This window comes from Oryctolagus cuniculus, chromosome 4 (assembly GCF_964237555.1).
Source record: "Oryctolagus cuniculus chromosome 4, mOryCun1.1, whole genome shotgun sequence".
NCBI lineage: Eukaryota > Metazoa > Chordata > Mammalia > Lagomorpha > Leporidae > Oryctolagus > Oryctolagus cuniculus.
Window position 1 is genome coordinate 54,099,071 of NC_091435.1, and position 14,813 is coordinate 54,113,883.

The 14,813-nt window shown below is 41.5% G+C and overlaps 1 protein-coding gene across 3 annotated transcripts in view; it reads left to right on the forward strand.

The window, feature by feature from the left end:
* The first annotated feature begins 5,267 nt into the window (after positions 1 to 5,267).
* COL8A1 (collagen type VIII alpha 1 chain) overlaps positions 5,268 to 14,813 on the forward strand; it is a 165,928-nt gene continuing 156,382 nt past the window's right edge. Inside the window, exons 1-2 of one of the 3 annotated variants that reach the window (XM_017346640.3) lie at positions 5,335 to 5,400; positions 7,036 to 7,094. The gene's annotated coding sequence lies outside the window, so the exon portion shown is untranslated. 3 annotated transcript variants of the gene reach the window in all.

Below are 14,813 nucleotides of genomic sequence, written 5' to 3' on the forward strand. Positions count from 1 at the left end.
GTGTGGTATGGTTACATTTGTATGAGTCAAAAGGAGAATTATCACTTGATCCAGAGGAAATGAGTTACAAGGCTAATGGTTCAGTCTTGGAGATTCCTGTCAAGTTCCAGAATGTATGAGAGACCATACTTAGAGTTAAAATCTAGTTAAATGCCAATGATACACCTCACCTTCTGGAATCTAAAAGAGAAGCAAGATGTAATGGTAGGGTGTTATGGCCTTATGTCAAAGTAAGATTAATGCAGTGTGAACTTTCACTCCTGTGCTTAAAATTGAGCCCATGTATCACACTGAATGCTGGAATGACTTCATGGGGATGGTAAGTGGAGCATCCACCAACTAGCACTAAGCAGGCCTCTGAAAAGTGGAAAGAACTTTGAAGCATATCTGGTTAAGCCTCCTTGTTGTGCAAGTATGGACACTGAGTCCAAAAGAACAGGACATCTGCTCTAAATTTTCATAGGTAGTTAGTGTCAGAGGTGGGACTAACCCCCGTACTTTCTGACTCTCCATCCAGTGCTCTTCACAAAGCCAGTGGGAGCAGTGAGACAATCATTTGTGCCATCACCCAAGTCAGCCAGCTCTTCTCTCTGGGCCAACAGGAAATTCACAGAATAAGTGGGCCTTCAGCAGGCACAAGAGGTATGTCTTCTGTGCTGTAGAGCATTTTCAATTTTTGTAACTAAATCCATTTTAAGTGCCCTAGAAAAATTGATGATGTTAAGCACCTTAAAGGCCAGGATCATCCATGGAGATTCTTAGCACAGGTGTATGCTGACTTATTGGTAGGTCATCTGATAGACGGTAAGCAAATTTCAGCATGCAGGCTTTCAAATCAACAGATTTGCTTCCAGTGAACACACCTGTCCATGATTCTTGCTAAGACCAAAGCCACACTCATTTACATTTTGAAGCAGTGACAGAAAGAATTAGAGCTTGAAATTCTCCAAGGAAAACATATACAAAGAATTGAAAATTCACTTTTTGAGGGGTTGGTGCAGCGGGTTAAAGCCCCTGCCTGCAGTGCCAGCATCCTTTATGGGTGCCAGTTCAAGTCCCGGCTGCTCCACTTCCAATCCAGCTCTCTGTTATGGCCTGAAAAAGCAGTAGAAGATGGCTAAAGTCCTTGAGCCCCTGCACATGTGTGGGAGACCCAGAAGAAGCTCCTGGGTCCTGGCTTCGGTTTGGCCCAACTCTGCCCATTGCGGCCATTTGGGGAGTAAATCAGAGACTGGAAGACCTCTCTCTCTCTCTCTCTGTCTCTCTCTCTCTCTCTCTGGCTCTACCTCTCTCTGTAACTCTGTCTTTCAAATAAACAAAATAAGTCTTAAAAAAAAAAGTTTACTGTTTTAGAACATAAATGTGGATGTACAGCTTTTAATGCCAATTCAGTTGTTTTCTAGTCCTAGAACACTCGCACACTAAAGGATCTCAACATCAGGAGTATCATCTGGGAATAACCTTCAAGTTACAGCAATGAAGAAGTTATACTTCTCTGAGGTAAACACTATCTCCTGTGTTAATCACACTTGCCATCCTGGTCACACCCTGGGAGAGTCCTGCCACCTTACCTCTTTCTTACAACCAGACAGGCATTGTAGAGAAACTGGGCTAGAACCACTGCTGTTTCTACCACCTTGCTCAGGCCTCCAAGCTTATAGGACACAGGCCCTTAGTCTCCTCTATTTCTAGGAATGCTAATGGCCCAGAACCTACAGGCAAGCATTTATCTGCAAAGCTATGACATTGTCCCTATATTTAAAAAAAAGAAATTCTGATAGTGTGCTGCTCCCATCATCCATTCTGCTCAAAAGTCTTCAATCACCCATCATTGCCTACAGAATGCATCTCAGACTACTGAGGTAAAATTTAAAACCTTCTCTGGGCTGACCTCACCTCTGCCTTCCTATTCTGTAGCCTCACTGTTCCATTTCATGGATCCTTCTCTTCAGTCCCACTGGCTGTGTCAACATCTTCTGAGTATTCCTGTGCATAATCCAGTCGTACACAACCCCTACCTGAACTGCACTACTGTTTATGACCTATCTATCCAAATGCTAATTTCCACAGCTCAGCTCATATGCCTCCTCCATATAGAAATGTCTGTACTCCTCAACTAAGAGGATCTCGTGCTTTTTTTTAACCCCCCATGAGAACAGATCTATAATATTGTTTTCCTCTACATTGAAAAGCCTTCACTCTGGTATTCATTCTTAATAAATATTTGCTGACTGATTAATTATAAAGAAATAAATATGTATACATTTGCAAAACTCTTAAAATGTAATTATTTGCCACTGGTATTATATCCACACAATGGGAACCTCAAAGCACCTAGTATGTTATCATTGGATTCCTTTCTTTCACCAAACTAAGTCATTTCAAACCTTCATTACCTTCAGAGAGATTCTAGGAAGGGTATTCTAAGAGGCGACAAAGAGATTACATTGCTAGATTCCTGACTTGTTGTCCAGATCTTGCTACTGCATCAGACTCAGGCAAGTTTGAACTGGAGAGATGAACTAAGCATTAGCACTGTCCAAACAAAATGAAAGGAACACTTGTGTTATATTGACTGATACTCAGGTCTAAAAGAAGGAAGTAAAGCAGCAAAAAGAAGACAAACACAGCCTACAGTCATCAATTCACTTCTCTTCAAATGCCTCGCTGCCTCTTCTGTTTCTACTTTTCACAACTGTGTGGTAGAACTGGAATGTCTGGGAGGCATTAAATTAGGATTGAACACCCGATGTGCTATAATCTGATAGAAATATTTACTACCATGCTTCACTGTCTGGACCCTCCTCTAGCTGGTTCCTGTTTTGTTTATCCAGAAGACATTCTCTTCTTTAAATTAAAAAACTCTAAAATTGATACTCCACCTGTAAAGCTATACATGATTTCAGAGTCCAATCATAAATCACATAATACAGTCCTGTTTCTAGATCCAGTAGACTTCATTTAATGGATCTGGCCATATCCTCAAAAGACATACTATTTGAAAAGAGAAAAGAAAACTGAGTTATATACGGCAACGGGAGAGTAAAATCAGTTCGTAGATGAGCAGAAAAGTTGGTAACAGAAGTTTAAACTTCTAACCATTCATTACTTCCTTTCTCCATTCATTAAACAAATATTGGCCATCCTCTGTGTCAGCGCTCAGTAATTTCATTTATTTAGCTAATCTAACTATACACATCTATTGAGCACTTATGTCCCGCTAGCAAGTAAACCATTAGTTGCAACTTTTTGCAACCAAAAAGTTGTTGATATGATTCAAATGAGAGATATAGAGGAAAAAATTGTAAATATTAAGACAAATAATCCATTGCAAAATATTGTTAAGTAAATGTGAATAACTATTCTAATATCAGATCTGTATTTCTAGTAAAAATCTTTTTTTTTTATTTCATATATCACTAATTTTCCTTACTATCCCAGACACGTAGGATTCTACTTTGTTAACTCCCAGGTACATCTAACCCAGGATGAGTTTAGTTACAAATGAAGCAATTAAGAACTTGGACAAAAAGATGGGAAAATGTATCTAAAAATAAAGTATAAAGAGCACACATGGTTTTTACTATAATTATTATCAAAAAGGCCGTATTGGATATTTTCTTAATGAATTTTAAAGTCATGTGTTTGTGTACAGAGAGAGAGAGCTTTTCTGGACCAATGGTTCTTAAGGAGAGGAAGAGATATTTTGCCCCTCAGGGACATGTGGCTAACTCTAAAGACATTTCTATTTTCACAGCTGGGGTGGGTGGGGGTGGGTAGTGCTACTGGCATCTGGTGGGTAGAAGAGAGTAAGCTGCTCAACATTCTGTGAGGCACAGGAAAGATCCCTACAACCAATCAGCCCCAATATGGTAGTGTCAGAGAAATGCACACAGTTTGCAAGTCCAGTAGCTGGGGCTCCCCCTTTTGTTAGCTTCAGAGAGTTGCTTAACCCCTTTGAGAGTTCTTTCTTCAAAAAAAAAATCTGGACAATGTGGATCATACCTACCTCTGAGATTGTGGTAAACACAGAATCAACTGTATGTGTGCATGTGTGTAAGTGTGTGCACGTCTAAAACTTCATGGAAGAGCATATTGTGAAAAAACTGTGCACAGATTTCAAAAATTCTTTTGCAGCAGAACAAATTGATCTTTTAATTTTTCCATGAACTTTTTGAAGCTCCCTAGTGTGTGTGTGTGTGTGTGTTCAATAGAGTTACTCCCTTATTCTTCCCAGCCTAGCCCCTGCCTGCCCCCATCGGCACCCCCCCACACACCCTAAGTCTCAAGTTCTCTCTTCTAAAACGCTTTGATTCCTTTGGTAGCAAACTTGGGTTGGGAAGTGAGTCACCACTCAGCAGCGAACCGAGCCGAGCTTGTTTTTCTTTCTCTGAACGCATTTCTTAACAATTCCAGCCAGATCCTTCAGCCGCTTGCTGGTTGGATCCTCTCTGAATGTTTAAAGACACACAGAGCAAGAGCTGTGGCACCAGGACGTTTTCCAATTGTTAGAGAAGGAGAGCTGTTTAAACTCCGAAAACAACCAGAGGGCAGAGAGCCCTGCAATCCTAGGTTACATAAGCAGTGTCCGAGGAGCGAGGCTGGCTCCGAGGTTCTTTTCTGCAAGTGTCCATCAGCGCAGATCCTCCCCAACCTTGGCTGGATTTACCTGAATGCCGCCGCCGCGGGGTCCCAAGAGGGACCCCGGGACAGCGCACACTACAGGCAGCCCCAGGAGGTGGTCCCGGTCCAGCGAGCGCCCGGCCCGCGTGTGCGGAGGACCGGCGGGCTGTTCCAGCGGGTGGCGGGGGCTGCAGCACCCAGTCGGTCCCCTTGGCTCCAGGTGCTGCGTCCCCAGCTCCCTCTCCTCGCCTGGCTTAGGGACATGCAGCTCTCCTGAACCGTTATTTAGCTTCTCAAACTCGCAGAAGACACCTGTAGTCATAAGAGGCACTCCACCAGATCCCCAAGGGTCATGCAAGGGAGAAAAAAAAGACAATAATGCAATTCCCCCTTCTTTGCTGGCATATTCGTCTCCACTCTGTCTCCTTTGCTCCCCCACCTTTCTCCAGCTGTGCTCTAGATCCCTGTCCCTATTTCTCATATTCTCTTTGCCGGCTCCCCGCCACGCTCCGGATTCCACTCCTTCCTGCGCTGTGACCCCCTCCTCCCTCCCGCGGGCTACCGGCTCTGCCCTCTCGCCCCTCCCCAGAGAAGAGTGTCCGGCTCCTCCCGGGGCTCCCTGCCCGCCACTCCTTCCCTGCCCACCTACTATGAGGAGCGACTCCTCCCACCTGCGCATAAAAGCCAAGTGCATGTTACCCGGCGCGGATCAGAGCCCTTCCCCGGTCCTCTCCGTGGGAGCCCGCGAGCCTCTCTGCCCGACCTTACGTGCCCAAGGTAAGACCACACATGTGCGGGCAGCTGCCGATGAGGGGCTGCTGCCGGGGAGGAAGTCCTGTCTGGTCACCGCGCTGCCAGTTTGCTTAGAGCAGCTGCTTAGGGATGCTGGATCAGCTGCTTCTTAAGTAGCAACTGGTTTGAAAACAAACTTCTGTTTGAACGGTAAAATAAAAGCTCCTTTGGGGCAAGAAACAGCAGGATAAATATCGCAAAAGCCTTTTTTCTTTTTTAAAAACCACTTTTTCCCCCGTGTTGCTGACGGTGGCTGAGGTTAAAATGTATGTGTTTGGGGTATTTTCCTGACGTTTTCATTGTGTTTCACGTATCATTGCGGGCAAGGAGAACCCTGTCCCATTGTCAAAGACGAACTTTAAAAGAACACAATTAGCTTCCTAAAAATAGCACAGCCCAAAGGTCTGCTAATAATTTTGCGATGTTTCCCAAACCCCCAAGACAGCGTCTGTGAGTCCTTCAGAAAAATATCTTTCCAGGTTTGAGCACTTGGAAAAAATTATGTGAACGGGTGCCCTTTACACAGCGACGGGAATCAGGTGGCTGGTAGATAGAAAAGAACGAATCTAAATTCACAGGCTGGGGCCGAGTGTGCTGTCCCCAAAGCCATCTTTTCCCTGAGACCTAAAATGGGAACTGTGCTGGAACTAAAAAACTGTGTAAAAGGACTTCGTGAATTTCTGTACACACACCTTAACATAAAGCGTTTCAATATGTTCACAGCATGAGAAAAATACAGGCCAGACTGTACCATAATTCTGTGCACAATCACCGGTGGTACAGAGAGATCAGCTAGCAAGGCTTTAGAAGTTTTAATCCTACCAGCCACCCGGCTTAATTCATCTAGTAAGTTAAAACCTACCTGATTGGCATCACATTCGCATAGACATATCCTGTGTCTATGCTACTCTTTTAAAAAATGGATCTCTTATGATTCTTGGGACAGAATGAGTGTTGTGCACCTGTGAAGGAGAAACATACTCAACAGCTACTCTGTAAAAGCAGACACTTGGTGAATGAAGTTCGCCATCAAAATCTTTGGGTTGTGTGCGATGAGACTCTCTCATGTAGGAGAAAAATCCTCTTCAAATGTTTCCTCTGGGGAAATGCACAAGCTGGCTTAGCAAAGACAAACCCAAACTCCCAAAACCACTATTTTAGCCCTTAAGGTTGTTAAAGAGGTGAAATGTTTGATAACTACTCCTTCTCCTTCTCTTCTTTCTCCTCCTCCTCCTTCTTCTTCGTTTGTTTATATAGTTGCATGTAGAACATGAAAGGAAAAACTCACCCAAGCTGTAAAAGAAATTCCTTTAATAAAAAAAAAAAAACTTGAATCATTAGAAACTTAAGTGAGGGTCTTCTAAACCATTTCTCCTTATCTTTTGAACATCAGAAGAAATAACAAAGATATTTTACACTTCTATTTGGGGTGTATGGATTTCCATACTATTATTCAAATGAAAGAATGATACCTAAAGCTTTCTGTCATGTTATATTTTTCCCATTGGAAAAAATATTGCAAGGATTGTGGTTTCCTTTAAGAAAATGATATGAAATTACTATTGGCCAGCCTAGTATGTGACCTGAGCATATTAAAATATCTTTTATCTTGCGCCACAGGACAGATTGCTTGCATCATTTCTGAGATAAGTGGTTAATCAACCATGACAAGAGCACAGGTATGAGACAAGGCCCCAAGTTTGTGGTATGTCCAAGCTAATTCTTCCTTTGTGCTATGCCTGACTCAAGCCTATTATTACAAGGATGCAAATATACTGTTTTGATCATCAGATCATCTTAAGGAAAGTTATCTTTTCTGGAAGAGAGGGGAGAAATATTCCCAGTGTAAAAGATCTCCCTGTTATTCCTAAATTTGAGGATGAAAAATAGTCTCCAAGAGATAATCCACTCAACCAGCCATTTCACAGGAAATGCCTTCCCCATGTGCCATCAGGTTCAATCCCTTAAATAACTAGGTGAGATCCTCTTAGTTTGCTCATGGTCTAACTCTCCCAGGGGCCATTACTAGACAAAGAAATACTTTCTCTATAGGGTGCATATAGAGCAAAACGGTGCATATAGAGCACTTCCCTTCACAGGGTATTAGAAAAATCAGTGATGAGGTTCCCTATCATTACCCGAATACTGCCCTTCTGCGCAGGTGTGGAGACCTACCACAAGTCTCCTCTTCTTGCCATTATATGGCTTATGGCTGCCCCGAATCAAATTCATGGCCATACACATCCAACACCTTTGCTGCTGGCTTGAACGCTTCTTTAATGTCTCTCAAAAAGAAGCAGTGGCTGCCCTTGTTGCAGAAACACACGGAGCATGTTCTGTTGACACTGAGGGCCTTCTTTACCAATTTTAGATTCTCCACTATTGTCAAAATTACAAAATCATGCCCTTTCCATGATCAGAAGGCATATGTCAACTGAATTCCACTTGCAAAACAAAGTAACAGGAACAGGATGATGGGGATGAACAAAAAAATTGAGAAGGAAGCTCAGGGATCACTGAGGTGCCCAAAGAGAAGGGAGAGAGCAGGATTCCTATCACAAAACATAGGTTCTTGCTGCTTGCCTTGCTGCAGAGTGTGAGGGGCTAGGGTAGGGCAAAAATCACGTCTGCCCTTGGCCTTTTGCTCACTTTCTTGCTTGCTTACTTGCTTTCGTGAGTTTTTTCTTTTCTTTTCTTTTCTTTTCTTTTCTTTTCTTTTCTTTTCTTTTATTTAAAGCCTACAACACCCTGTATTCCTTGGCAGTCTCCTATCCAAGTATTAACTTCTGGGTCAGGGAGAGGAATTCCAGTGTATTAAGATCCATCTCCGCATGCCCTTATGCTCTGTCCTCCTCCTCTAGTGGAATAGCTTAATCCTAAAGACCAAAGTGATTTCAGGTCTGCCCCACATTAAAACCCACAGGAATTTGTCAGTTATACTTTGAAAAAGCTTGATTATGGGTATAATAACCCTGAAACATCTTTTTAATGAGTTGGTATGTCACAACAACAAAGTCAACCCTAATTCTCCGGAAGGGTACAGTGTTGGGCCATTCTTAGCAAGTTAAGTGTTGAAAGTTGACATATATTCCATCATATCCATGGTCACCCTCCTTGGTATGACAACTTCATAGCCATATTTCCCAAAATTTGGTCCTCCAGGTAACCTTCTGAGAATCAGGTCTTTCTCCCTTCCTCCACTGCCACTTCCTTCTCTTACCAATCCCCCATAAATGCACATATAAGGAAGGTACAGAACTTGAGACTGGGGTAATCTTGTGAGAGGTCATTGTTCTAACAATTGAGTGAAAAAAAGAGAGGAGAGGAAGAGGTTAAAGGGACAGTGGAGACCCTATGGGATTTAGATCTTTGTCTTTAGCACTGTGTGGAAAGGGTCTCTCACTACCTAAAGCATCTAGGAATTTTTTAAAAAGTTGCAAAATGCTAAGAATGCAATGCAATAGATCTTCCAGTGACCTGGTAGTCATTAACAGCAGTTTACACCCTACAGTACTAAATTACAGCTCTGCTGAACTTGCCTTTTCTAGAGAGACAGAGGAGTGAAGAGTGGGAGAGTTAACCACATTTCAGCACCAAGGGAGAGAAGCCACTGGGCAGAGATTCCACTATTGCTTTAGTAACTGTGTGTGCCGGTTGAAGTAAAAGATTCTTTACAGTCTGTCCTCAAGCGAATAGATTTGCAGGAAAGGGTTAAAAGGAGTCACAGAAGATAGGAACGTCTACAATCTGAGGGCACTGGGTACTCAAATCCACAGAGTCGCTGGAATTGCATAGCATCAAACTGAAGGGAACAAAACAGAAGTGTTCCCAAAAACTAATCACAGTCACCTAAAATAATAGTGAATTCTAATTTGTCAGTGTAGCAGAAGCGCAAAAGCAACAGCTGTAGGTGATTAGGTCAGCATACCTAATGATTCACCACCAGTGTCCTCTATTTATTTTGGGCTCACTTCTCTTGTCCTTCCTGGAAAACACAAATTGGCCCTTCTCTCCTTCAGCCCATTTTGGGAATGGCAGATGCAGTCACAGTCCTTCAGTGCCACCCTCTCTGTTCTTTCAGTGGAATAAATTTCAGTTTTTATAGAGCACTGTTTTAGAGGCCCATGACTCACACTTGCGGCTTTTCTCATCATGAAAAGTCTCTTCAAGCTTCCCTGAAATAAAATACAGCAAATAAAAAAAGGTTCCCATTTTTCTCAACCTTCATTCATATGTCTAAAAGAAACATTATTTGCCATTGCTACTTGCCTCCAATAAACACTCTGAGATGAGATGTCGAAGCACTTTAATTGATCCAGCACCTATGCTATCTCAGAGAGTCACATGATACAAATACTGAAGGGAAACTTGGAGCTAAATGTAACAAAAAATTAATCTTCCAGGTGAGAAAAGGTCAGAAAGATTAATGTCTTTCCCAAGGTCACCTAGATGGGGGTAGATGGAGGTAGCACCACCAAACGTGGAAGTCATGAAGCCAAATGATCCATTCAGTGCTCTTTCTTGAATGACTACATGTCCCCTCAAAGAGTGTGACTCTAAGGGGTCTCTGACTTCACAGCATTCTGTAGGAACTTAACAAATAGTGTCTTCAGAAACCATAACTTGGCAGAGTTGTGAATTGCAGCGGTACCACTACTATAGAATGTCTACGAAACAATGCTGCAAACCCTGATGTAGTGAAGATACTGACCATCCCCATCCCAGGGACTTTATATGTTTTTCTCCTTTCTTGGAAATGGTATATAGGAACTGTTTGGTCAATCTGTATGGAGTAGGAGACTAAATGAGAAAAAATATATAGTACAAAAAAAGAATAAAAGCTAAGTGTAAAATACCCATTTTTCTTTACTCTTTCCATAAAAAGTCCCTATATGGAGTATAAAGGAACCTATAAGGATTCAAATCTAAATTTATCAAATTTAATATTCCCCTTTGCTTTAGGTAACATTTAGCCTTATCAATGACTAAACCATTGCCCTGTCTGTGGTACTTTTGCTATTTCTTCTTATATTTACCAGAACTTTTGAAATTATCTTTCTAAATCAAGCTTAAGACCTAGTTCTGATATTTATGTGACAGAACAAATGTACTAATGTGTAATAATTTATAACATGATCTTCTATTTTTCCCACCCCAAAACTTGTTGCCAATGTAACCATCTCATACTCCCAGATCTTTAATGAAAGGGCAACTTATGCACAATGGACAATCAGAGAAAACATGAGGGACACAATGATTGGCAGGTGTGGGCATGAGATGTGTTGTAATGGGAGGAGGAAGAGTAACCAAGGAGTCAGTCATAATAGAGATAGTATGGTGCAGCTACCAGAATCCATGCTTTTAGGGAAAATGGTTAGGTGGACCAACATTCAAAAACTTTCCCTAAAAAGTAGAATTATTAAAAAAAGAAAGGAACATTACAAATAGTAGCACAGTTTCATACATGATAAATATGTACAAGGGGTCTTCAAAAAGTTCATGGAAAGTGCATATTGTGAAAAAGCTTTACATAGGTTCCAAAATTTTAGCACTAACATAAACCTATCACTTAATTGTATCTTTCCACAAACTTTCTGAATCACCCTTGTAAAATTATGAAACACATAACACATGCTTCTAAAACCACAGAAGGAGAAGCTCTCATGAGATTTGAGGTGCTGGAGAAAAGATTTTGTTATGATTGTCTGAATCCAGACCTTCTCAAATGTTTGGGAGATGAAATCCTGTTTGCATCAGGTATCTAGGTACAATGCGACCTGAGAACTGGATGCCACAAATGAAAACTTTATAAGGATTACATCCATTAAAACTCTTCTTAATACTTCACTGAATTTCCACAAGGACCAAGTCCTCACTGGAACTCGCTTTATATTTAATACTTCTTTTTAAACTCCTCAATTTAAAAAAATAACACACATAGCAACTGTACATATTTATGTGATGATTCAGACCATGTATACATTGTGTAATTGGACCTCATTTTAGACTTGACTCTGACCCAGGATAATAACTCCATGGATGTCAAGTTGTCAAAATGATCTCTGCTAAGGTAATGACAGAGTTATTGGTAACACATAAAGTTACTTTTGTACAGAAAGTAAGGAAGGTAAAAAATAATATTCTTGTATTGTTTCTGGAAACAATTTACTCTGAATAAGTGAACAGATGTTAGCCCAGATGCTTCTTCACTTTCCTCTAAAGTATGCCTGACAATTGTTTGCATATCTTTGCAACAGTAATTATGCTTCTGAAATTGATTTATTGTATGGTAAAATTTACATAGTCTATGACTAAGCATCATAGTGAAAACACTCTTTTAAGTCAGCATTTCTTGGGTACTGCCTCTCTTAAGCTCTCCATTGATGTGTTTACATCAAGGGATAGTTAGGCGTTGGAGCATTTAATGTGCTGAAACTGAAGACAATTAATCACTTCATATGCTACTTTTCCAACTCAGACTCCATAGGCCTGGGTGTTTGAGTCAGCTGTTGGCTTCCCCAGGAAACACCACATATCCAGGCTATTGGGGCACTTCTGCAGGCCTCACTGTTAGCTAGAGAAAACAGCTGTTTTCCTGGAAGTTCAGGACACTGGCCTCCATAGTTGAGGCTTCGCATAGTAGCACAACTACTACTGGCTTCCACAGAACTTTCACTACCCAGCAGTAGAGAGGTTAAGTCTTAACTGCCTTCAGTTTACCAAGAGGACTGGGAATCTTAAGTGTTGGCTAAAGAATGTGGTGATGCTGGAGCCTGTTTGCCAGCCATCATTCCTTTTAATGAGGGTACATCAAAAATTCCATGGAAAATGGAATGAAAAGGTACTCATTTGGGTGCCAAAATTATTTGAAATTGATGCATAGTTCTGCATGTGATGCATTTTCCATGAATTTTTTGAAGTCCTCTTGTATGTTTCTCCAAGTATCATGCCACACATGCTCTAACAGTGAGCCCAAACTTGGTGCATAAATTCAAATGACTGTACATTATCTAATTGCTTTAAAGCTCTATACTTAGCATTTGCCCAGAATTAAAGTCCAGGAGTCATGTCAGTCATCAGTTCTTTCTATCTAAACAAGCCGCCTTTTGGTAAAAGGCACGACAGAAGACACTGCCGAGAAGTTCATAAAGGGAGACACTAGATGGAGCTAAGAATTTGTGACTTTAGGTAGCCAAGATTGTTGAGGTTGGAGGAATGAGGGAAGGAAAGGGATCCGCAGCAAAAAATATGCTACTGGATCCACAATTCCTGGTTTAACAAAATGACTAGTGCCCCCTCCAGCTCCTGCTCTGTTCCAATGCCTTGCTGCCCAAATGAATGGGGAGGGAGGTCGTTTACCAGTAGAGGGAGCCAGGGGATTGAGTGTCTCCAAATAGGAAACAGACCTTACCCAGAGGGGGCCTTGAGTTTCGAATTTTTCTAAGAAAGGGCAGAGTAAGCTATCTTTTGTAACCAGTGGCTAAAATGTACCTCACATTGTTAGTTTCCTTTTAGAAAAAAAATCCTAACTTAAGCCTCTAAGAATAAATCACCCACGTTTCAGCAATGCCAGAAATGTCCGGGCTTGCAGAAGTTTATTTGAAAGAAAACCAAAGCAATCTTAGAAAATGTTCTTTCCAAGGCCACCACCAGCCAAGATTGAATCTAAATGCTCCATTCAGGAACAAAGAATACTGGCAGCTGGGGGTCAACACAATACAAGCACAGAATGGGTAGAGGGTCTGCCATGACTGGATCCTCCCTGTCAACAGGACCCGGGAAAGGAGATGGGAGAGAAAAGGCAGAAATGGGCCAGACAGGGTTCCCTAACCACCATGGCCCAGAACTTGCTCCCCTGGATCTGGGTCTCTCCAGGGAGCAGCCAGGGTCTTGCCTAGACCAAAGTGAATACCTTTCTGTTGAACATTTCCATTGCACAGCTGTGTGGGGATGGCTTGTTAAGACTTGAGACACTTGCATAATTCAGAACCCTTTGGGGGAATAGAGATCAATTAGGACCATAAAAAAATCCTTGGCACACCAAAGAAGGGCTGCTTGCTTTAGAAAAATTATGACATTCACAGCAAAACAAAATAATCCTCTCTGAAGGCTATTTCTGATGTCAAAGAGGTAAAGCTATGGAGTTAGTATGCATATGGCTTAGGATCTGCCATTCCAGAAAATCTTCAGTGCTTTAATCTCAAAAACACCTTGACTCTTGCTGGGGCTTGGAGCAAGTCATTGATCATCTGTGCATCTTAATTTATTTATCTTAAAAAGAACAGTTCCCAAATAACCACTCCCTTTACAAGTGAGAGACACATGAGGTTTTACCAAGTATTATACAGAACAATGATACTTAAGCATGCACTGTTACAGGTTTTCATTTAGTGTGGTAAATGGATTTCTACAACACCTGGAAAGGGCTGATGGTTTTATACAGAACCAGTCAAAATGGGATAAAATTTCAAATAGGCACATAACCTTCAAGAGCATTCTTGTCTCTTAGAATACAGAGGATAGTCCTACATGTCTCAAGAGGCCAGACAAGGTCAAGGGTAAGTACAAAGGGAAAAAGACACAATAATTAAACTATGCTTTAAAGTGTCTCAAAAGGCCTAGGTGCTTTCCAATCCATATTTTGACACGAAAGAGGAATTTCTCAACCACAAAAAGGGTTTGTGATTTAAAAATTGCATTGTAACTGAATAAAGATGACTTTTTCATGATTATTAGATTGTAATCAATACACAGTTATTCTCAAGTGTTGAAACTTAACTGAAAAGTGATCACTGTTAAATATAAGAGTGGGAATAAGAGAGGGAAGAGATGTGCAATTCGGGACATGCTCAAGCTGACTTACCTCAAACAGTAGAGTTAGAAACATACCAGGGGATTCCAATTCAATCCCATCAAGGTGGCATGTACCAATGCCATCTCACTTGTCCCGGTGATCAATTTCTGTTCACAATTGATCATAATTATAGGACTAAGAGCCAAAGGGAGCACATAAACAAGACTAGTGTCGGCAAATACTAGCTGATAGAATAAAAAAGGGAGAGAACGATCCAACATGGGAAGCGAGATACACAGCAGACCCATAGAATGGCAGATGTCTTAAACAGCACTCTGGCCTCAGAATCAGCCCTTAAGGCATGCGGATCTGGCTGAAAAGCCCATGAGAGTATTACAGGCATGGAAAGTCAAAACACTCTGGCAAAAAAAAAAAAAAAAAAAATGACCTAAATGGAAGATCTCCGCAAGTGAGATCCCAGTGGAAAGAACAGGTCATCAAAGAAGGAGGTACCTTTCTCTGAAGGGAGGAGAGAACTTCCACTCTGACTACGACCTTGTCTAAATATGATCAGAGTCGGTGAACTCAAAAGGCTTCCATAGCC